Genomic DNA, 8,657 nt, shown 5'->3' with positions numbered 1-8,657 from the left:
TTTTCTTCCAATAAACCTTTGCATGAAAAGTTTTCTACAAGTTTCCATACTTTAATACTAATCTTCCATAAGTTATTTCATTTTTGAGTTTCTTCCAATAAACCTTTGCATGAAAACTAACAAAGGTTTTTCTACAAGTTTCCATACGCTGATTCTAATCTTCCATAAGTTATTTTATTTATGGGTTTTAAGTTTTCTTCCAATAAACCTTTGCATGAAAACTAACAAAGTTGTTCTACAAGTCAACATACGCTAATGCTAATCTTCAATAAGTTATTTTATTTTTGGGTTTCTTCCAATAAACCTTTGCATGAAAACTAACAAAGGTTTTTCTACAAGTTTCCATACGCTGATTCTAATCTTCCATAAGTTATTTTATTTATGGGTTTTAAGTTTTCTTCCAATAAACCTTTGCATAAAAACTAACAAAGGTTGTTCTACAAGTCAACATACGCTAATGCTAATCTTGCATCAATTATTTCATTTATGGGTTTTAAGTTTTCTTCCAATAAAGCTTTGCATGAAAACTAACAAAGGTTGTTCTACAAGTCAACATACGCTAATGCTGATCTTGCATCAATTATTTCATTTATGGGTTTTAAGTTTTCTTCCAATAAACCTTTGCATGAAAACTAACAAAGGTTTTTCTACAAGTCTCCATACGCTCATGCTGATCTTGCATCAATTATTTCATTTATGGGGTTTAAGTTTTCTTCCTATAAACCTTTGCATGAAAACTAACAAAGGTTTTTCTACAAGTCTCCATACGCTAATGCTAATCTTGCATCAATTATTTCATTTATGGGTTTTAAGTTTTCTTCCTATAAACCTTTGCATGAAAACTAACAAAGGTTTTTCGACAAGTCTCCACACGCTGATGCTAATATTGCATCAATTGTTTTCTTCAGGGGGTTTGAAAACTGCCAAAGATTTTTCTATTAAAAAGTTGATATTGTTTCTTAAAAGGTTCAACACGCTGATGCTAATTTTATGCTATATGTATATTCTTTTTTTTTAATGGGTTTTAAATGTTCTTTCAATAAACGTTTGCATGAAAACTAACAAAGGTTTTTCTGTGTTAATCGTGTGCTTCTATAATTATGTATAGTGATTAATTTATTTCATCAGTTTTAATTTTCCTTAAAAAACCTCAAAACAACGTTAGCATGAAAACTAACAAGTGTTTTTTTCCAAATTCCGAGTTTCAGACATATATATATATATTTTTTGTAGAAATCAGTTAACACTGAAAATGAATTTCAAATGTTCTGTCATCGTAAGTATTGGAATTTATCATTTTACTCACCTAAAAGTGTAGAGGAACAAAGCGACAACGTGAATGTTGATTTGCACGTGCAAGCATGGCTCAGCCCGTTCCGTATGTTTTGAAGTGAAGGGTTTTTTTTTCATCAGTTCATCGACTGTAGTCAATAAGAATAAAACGTTGTAAAATTTTGTAATATATTCTTCCAAAAAAGTAGGGGAACCTGAAATATTAATGTTAATATCAACTATTAGACCGAACATACGTTTTGACCACAGACATCGTAGTAAAGAACGTTCAGGTCTGTTTATCAACACATCGAAACATATTCCATAGTTTGCACATGCATCACACAGTTGCCCCGAACACGTGCGTCGGGTGTCATTCTCGATTTTGACCATTTCCAGGAAGGTCCATTAATCCTGTGGAACATTATTTCTGTCAATATTTTTAATTCTGTTGATCATACAGTTGTTATTGTTTTGTTTTAGTCATTTTTATTGTTTGAATTTGCGATTTACTGATAAACATGTAGACTTTCAAATATCACTTCTGACCCCAATCGTCCTTCAAGATCTTTGGTGGCCATAAAACCTACTGTAATACTGAACTACCGGTTGTAATGTTTGTCCAATTAATTCACTATTATCATATAACCATTCCCCATAACTAAAATACCTTACAATTTTGGCAATTGTAAATTCTTATTAGAGTTCCCCTACTTTTGTGATGAGTATCTATTGATGACATTTACTGGCCTCGATGGCCATCGTCTACAGGCTGGTAGGTACTGGGTTCGGATCCCAGTGAGGCATGGATTTTTAATCCAGATGCCGACTCCAAACCCTGAGTGAGTGCTCCGCAAGGCTCAGTGGGTAGGTGTAAACCACTTGCACTGACCAGTAATCCATAACTGGTTCAACAAAGGCCATGGTTTGTACTATCCTGCCTGTGGGAAGCGCAAATAAAAGACCCTTGTTGCCTGTCGTAAAAGAGTAGCCTATGTGGCGACAGCGCGTTTCCTCTAAAAACAGTGTCAAAATGACCATATGTTTGACGTCCAATAGCCGATGATAAGATAAAAAATCAATGTGCTCTAGTGGCGTCGTTAAATAAAACAAACTTTACTTTTACTTTACTATTGAAATTTAATATTTTTTTGATATGCCTAGAAAAACAAGAAATTTACGTGAACGTGCTATCGGCATGCTTGATGCTGGTATGTGAACGAACATAAGAGATTGGTAGAACTGTTGGGAACTCTAGCCGTGCTATTCGGAATCTCCAGACCAGTTACGACTTAACACATCTGGAATAGTCTAGACAGACGTGTAAGGCGTCGACCCAACCCGCCATCGAACGTCAATGAACTTTGACAAGCATTAATTGAGGAATGGGATATTCCACAGGCAGAAATGTACACAATTGTCAGTTCCATTCGACGGCGATAGAACTCTGTCATCAATTCGCGAGGTGGCTATACCCAATATTAATGTGTAATTATGTTTACGATCTCTACCACAGTTTATGAATAAATTCTTCCTTCTATCGTAAAATTTGGGCCATATTTCTTTTCAAAGCAAATGCACTATAGGACACTTTCAATATAATACAAACATATTTTGGTTTGTCTTTTACCTTTCTAACTATCAGGGGCCTAATGCATTAAACTCTCGCAACTACGATCTCGCAGTGCAATGCTAAAAGACTTGAAAAGAGGATGCTTTGTTGTCTAGCAGTGCCTAAGAGACCTTTGTGAATTAGGCCCCTGCTGTAAACTTACTGGCAAATCCATTTTTGGTTCAGTATATATACAAACGCTGATGCTAATATAATTCTTATGTAGATGGTATACATTTGAAAAGAGGTTAAAGGAAATTAATAAAGATGCGTTTGAATCGTCACATTTAAAAAACCCACCCCAAAAACATTTGTTATATTGTTTTTTGTTGGTGACTTTTATGTATTGAGTTTTACACCGTCTATGAAATTTAGACAGAAATGGCAATGCAACATGAATAAAGTGTTCGAATCACTCGTGTGTATCACTTTTTCATTTAGTCATATCAGAATTTTTCAAAACATTTTACATTGTATTATGAATAAACTGTCAGATTTATTATATTGGAGAGAGTGAGGCATAATGGACCCCTTAGTTTCAACCCGTGGGAATTAATACTAAGTTTAGTTAATCTACAAACCTGTAATACATTTCGATAAATTTACAATTGAGTGAAATGTTGTCTTTGACTTTAAAATGGTGTAATACCCTCTAAAAATAACTAAAACTCGACTCTATAGCTGTTACTTCTCAGACGCACGTGCGTTTTTAAAAATATGATAAATGCATTTTGTGATATTAAAAACACCAGGATGACCAAAAACACTTCGAATGTACGGAAATGGATAATCTAAACAATAAAATATAAGTAAAGTATGATTTCTTTTGTCAAAAACGGCTCTAATAGTAAAATAAAATATGCCTTAGTGTTTAAAAACTAGGGTATGTCCCTTTAACTTGTGCACTGCAACGAGTTGTAACAAAGAGTACAGTACTAACGAGGTGTGATGTGGGCATGTGTGTTTCAAGTATTAAGCTGAAATACCTATTCGATGTGTAAATCCAAACTATGTAGACTGTGAAAACCCATTTTGCCCCGCTAACGTTAAGTTTGGGTAATAAGATTTAGTGTTTTTCTTGTACAGGAATACGATTTTCAAGGTTATAAATTTTTTTGGTGGGTTTTGGTTCTGTAAAAGCAATATGTATACAGCTTTTTGTGATTTAAACTTTATTCTCCTTTATATCGGTACATATTTATATAAACATTGTTGAAATTTGGCCAATCATTAAAGCACTGAGCAAGGTTAAGGACTCGATTCCATCCAGATATATTATTTTTACAGACTCACTTTCGTGTCTCCGGTTCCAGTTGTGGAGGAGACCAAATTTCTGGGGATTATTTTTGACCGGAGGCTATCTTTTGTTCTCATTTACAATATTGTCGCGAACACACCCTGCGAGTGTGATTACACAGACAAAATGTATCAGGGTTCGGTTGCTCGAGTCATCAACTTGAAACTTCCATTAATAAACACTTAACTGGAAATGAACACAAAATACACTTTATAATTAAATAGTAAACTTTATTTATACTAGTAAATGCTAAGTTCCCAAGTGTGTCCTTGTTTTGACTTTATTCAGCTAAAGATCTTTCTAAATCCCTAAGTGTGTCCTTGCTTTATTTATGTAAGTAAATCGCTAGTGAAGGTTACTAAGTAAACTCTAAATTGTGGTAAACTATTAAACTATACGCCAGATCTGGTGGTAAACTACTATTCGCCAGATCTGGTGATAAACTACACAGTTATTCGCCAGCTCTGGTGGTGAACTAAACAACCGTATTCGCCGGATCTGGTGGTGACAAATCTAACTTCTGCTTCAACAACTATACGCCAGATCTGGTGGTAAACTACTATTCGCCAGATCTGGTGATAAACTACACAGTTATTCGCCAGCTCTGGTGGTGAACTAAACAACCGTATTCGCCGGATCTGGTGGTGACAAATCTAACTTCTGCTTCAACAACTATACGCCAGATCTGGTGGTAAACTACTATTCGCCAGATCTGGTGATAAACTACACAGTTATTCGCCAGCTCTGGTGGTGAACTAAACAACCGTATTCGCCGGATCTGGTGGTGACAAATCTAACTTCTGCTTCAATAACTATACGCCAGATCTGGTGGTAAACTACTATTCGCCAGATCTGGTGGTGAACTAAACCACTATAGGCCAGGTCTGGTGGTGACAAATCTAACTTCTGCTTCAGTAACTATACGCCAGATCTGGTGGTAGATCAACAACCCTGGCGTGAACTATAACATTTTCCCGTCAGATCGCTAGATTTCAGAATGAAACTACATTAGTAAGATAATAAATAATCCCATATTACTATTACCAATTAACCTATTCTATTCATCTAAAAGAAGAACCTTGTTTGACGTAGAAATAATTGTTGACGGTTAAGAAATTACAATCTATCAGCGTATTTACTAAAAATTATACAATTTCTACCTATAAAATAATACTTAAGCCCTGGGAAGAAAACAACACGATTATATCCTTCAAAATATTTTTATACTAACTTTCTCCTGAAATCTCGCCCTACTCGTAGTTTTATTGAATTACTTCTTTTGCAAGTAAAAATCACAACACGTCTTTCCTAATCAGCGGACATTGAAGCAACTGTGCGTTAGAGATATTCAAAGACCGTCCACTGATCACGTCACCAACATGACGTCATTACGTTGACGTAATACTGGCGCCCTTTTAGACTTAACGTAAACACAGTGTACTTCTATCCAGTGTTAGTTGAGCGTTTGTTTATGTATCGAAACTAAATCAAATCTTATGTTTATGTTATTAGTAAAACAATATTAGTTTCGTTATAAAGGCTTAGGTGGAATAATGATGTATTCGTTACAGTATGTTAATAAGAAGGGCTTAAAGACCCTCACTATTTTAAACGTTATTGGCAAGACTGAATGGGGAGCAGATCGAAATGGGGAGCAGATCGAAAGGTTATGCTCCGACTTTATAGATATTTAATTAGGTCTAAACTTGATTGTGAGTGCATTGTGTATGGGTCAGCACGTAAGTCTTACTTGCAAATGCTAGATCATATACACAGTGACTTAAGCTTTGTCTTGGTGTTTTTAAAATATCATGTGAAGAGCTTGTACATCGATGCACACGACCTAGTTTGGGTGCTAGACGTGCAAAGCTTTCTCTGCAGTATGCTACACAGATTAAACCAATGCCAAAACATCTTGCACATAGAGCATTGTTTGATAACAAATGTATGAAGTTATTTGATGCGAAGCCAAATGCCATCCGAACATTTGATCTTCGCATTAAGCAGTTTTTATCAGTTTCCAACATTGATTTAACCGACATTTTGGAAACGCCTTCATATTTTGTTTTGCCACCTTGGTGTATCAACCCCCGAAAATGGTATTTGATCTTGTTCATCTGAAGTAAGATCGCACAGATGCAGTTATTTATAAACAATATTTCATGGCAATCCAAGAAGTACCGTGACAGATCACGGGATGGGACTTCCGTGGCTTCTTCTACAGTTTTTCGATCAGACACAATAATTTCCATGAGATTGCCGTATTCAGCATCAATCATTACTGCTGAAATTTGGGCAATCATTAAAGTCCTGGAACAGATTAAGGATTCACGTGCATCCAAATTTATTATTTGTACAGACTAACTTTCGTGTCTCCAAGCTCTACAGTACATGCAATTGGAGCATGCCTGGGTTGGAATGGTGATACGAAACATTTTTATCCATTGCCAATAAAGAAGTTATACTTTGTTGGGTACACAGTCATGTTGGCATTAAGGGCAATGAAAAGGCAGATGTTTCTGCCAAGACTGCTTTGAATTTACCCGGTGTTAGTGTTCCCATCAGTGATTTTTAAATATCATATTAATCAATATATCTGTTCGACTTGGCAGGATGATTGGGACGGTGCGGTCGTGTACAAGATTATTCTGTTAAGCCAGTCCTACGAGAGTGGCAGTCATCCTACAGGCGGTGCAGGAAGGATGAATTAGTCTTGTGCCGTGTCCGTACCGGTCATACGTATTTGACGCATTCATTTATTTTAAAGACAGATCCTCCACTTCAGTGTGAACATTGTCAGCGTACACCGACTGTTCGCCACATTTTGGTGGAGTGTGACCATCTGAAGCCGACGAGAAATGTGTTTTGTGCTGGGGTGTCGTTAAACATTCATTCATTCGTGTCTCAAAGCATTACAATACATGAAACTGGAGCATCCCTTGGTTGGGATGGTGATACGAACGATTCGTTTTATCGATTGCCTATAAAGATGTTACGAGGGGTGATTGATAAGTTCGTAGCATAAGGTAGAAGGAGTCCCGTGTTAGAACATGAAACACATTTATTGTTCTACATAATGCCCTTGTACATTAACACACTTAGTCCAGCAGTCATGGAGCATACGGATCACGAGATTGGAATTCTGTGGCTTCTGCTGTACATTTAAATCACAATAATTTCCAAGCGATTGCCCGATTCAGCATCTATATTTACTGCTGACATTTGGGCAATCATTAAAGCCCTAGAACAAATTAAGGATTCATCTTGTTCCAACCAGTACACCACAACTGGTCAAATGTCGTGGTATATGCATATAAGAGATCCCTTGCTGCTAACTGAAAAATGTAGCGGGTTTCCTCTGCTGACTATGAGTCAAATTACAAAATGTTTGACGTCCAATAACCGATAATTAATTAATCAATCAATATAGTGGTGTCGTTAAACAAACCAAACTTTAACTTCTTGTATGTTGAGTTTAGCCAGAGACCAAATTCGTCTTGATAATTGTTCTAACGATGCACCAACTATTTTCCCAAGAAGTGTCTCGGTATTTTCAACTGGTTTTCTAGCTGTTGAACTTTTGGTTAAATACATGACTAGAGCTTCATCGACATCAGCACTATCCCGGCTTTTATCCACAACTTTATTTCTCTGGATTTGTCGAGCAGTCACAGATAATGAGGTGTCTTGGTGTTTTTCAATTAGGATCTCCTTGATGTTCTGCTTCATCTGGCGTGTGTGGTTCGCCATCACTTTCACTTCCCATGCTTTCTTGGAATGTATCAATTTGAGAACAGGTTGACCTGCAAAGAATATTAAATATATTAAATGGTCATATATCGTCGTTACGACACTTAGAATTCCATTCATATATATTTGAATTGATTACTCAAGTAATTCATGTATTTACATTGTAATTAATTAAAGTATTTAAACAATTTACCCATGCATTCAATTTGTTGTTATTCTTTTGAAATATTAAATTCCTTCACATTGTTAACCAAATTATATAACTTTATTATAAAATTTTCTCTTTTTTTAATGTATCCAGTGTATCTTATTGTTTAAGAATACATTATGCATAAGCGCCTTCCATTTTGAGGACCCCTGCGCGTGCTGTAACCTCACCGTGGTGCAGGGGTGTAACATTCTCTGAGAATGGCCAATACAGCACAAATTGAAATGTTTAGTAAAAGTCAGTATCTATCTGTGATATTTGTATTTTTGCACAGTTCTTTACACTGTTTTTATTTTAATCTTGAATTTTTATATTGATGTTGATCATCAATTTATTTTTCCATTTACCATAGTTTGACACCCAATAGCCGATGTATTTTTCGTGCTGGGGTGTCGTTAAACATTAATTCATTCCTTTTTGAGGAATTATTAAATGTCGTCTTCATAATTTAAAATCAGGTGAGAAGAGGATGCTTTCGCATTTTGGACATAAATAAATGATGTGCACCTATTTACAAT

Source organism: Gigantopelta aegis, chromosome 3, assembly GCF_016097555.1.
Source record: "Gigantopelta aegis isolate Gae_Host chromosome 3, Gae_host_genome, whole genome shotgun sequence".
NCBI classification, from domain to species: Eukaryota; Metazoa; Mollusca; class Gastropoda; order Neomphalida; family Peltospiridae; genus Gigantopelta; species Gigantopelta aegis.
This window is presented reverse-complemented; position numbering follows the sequence as displayed.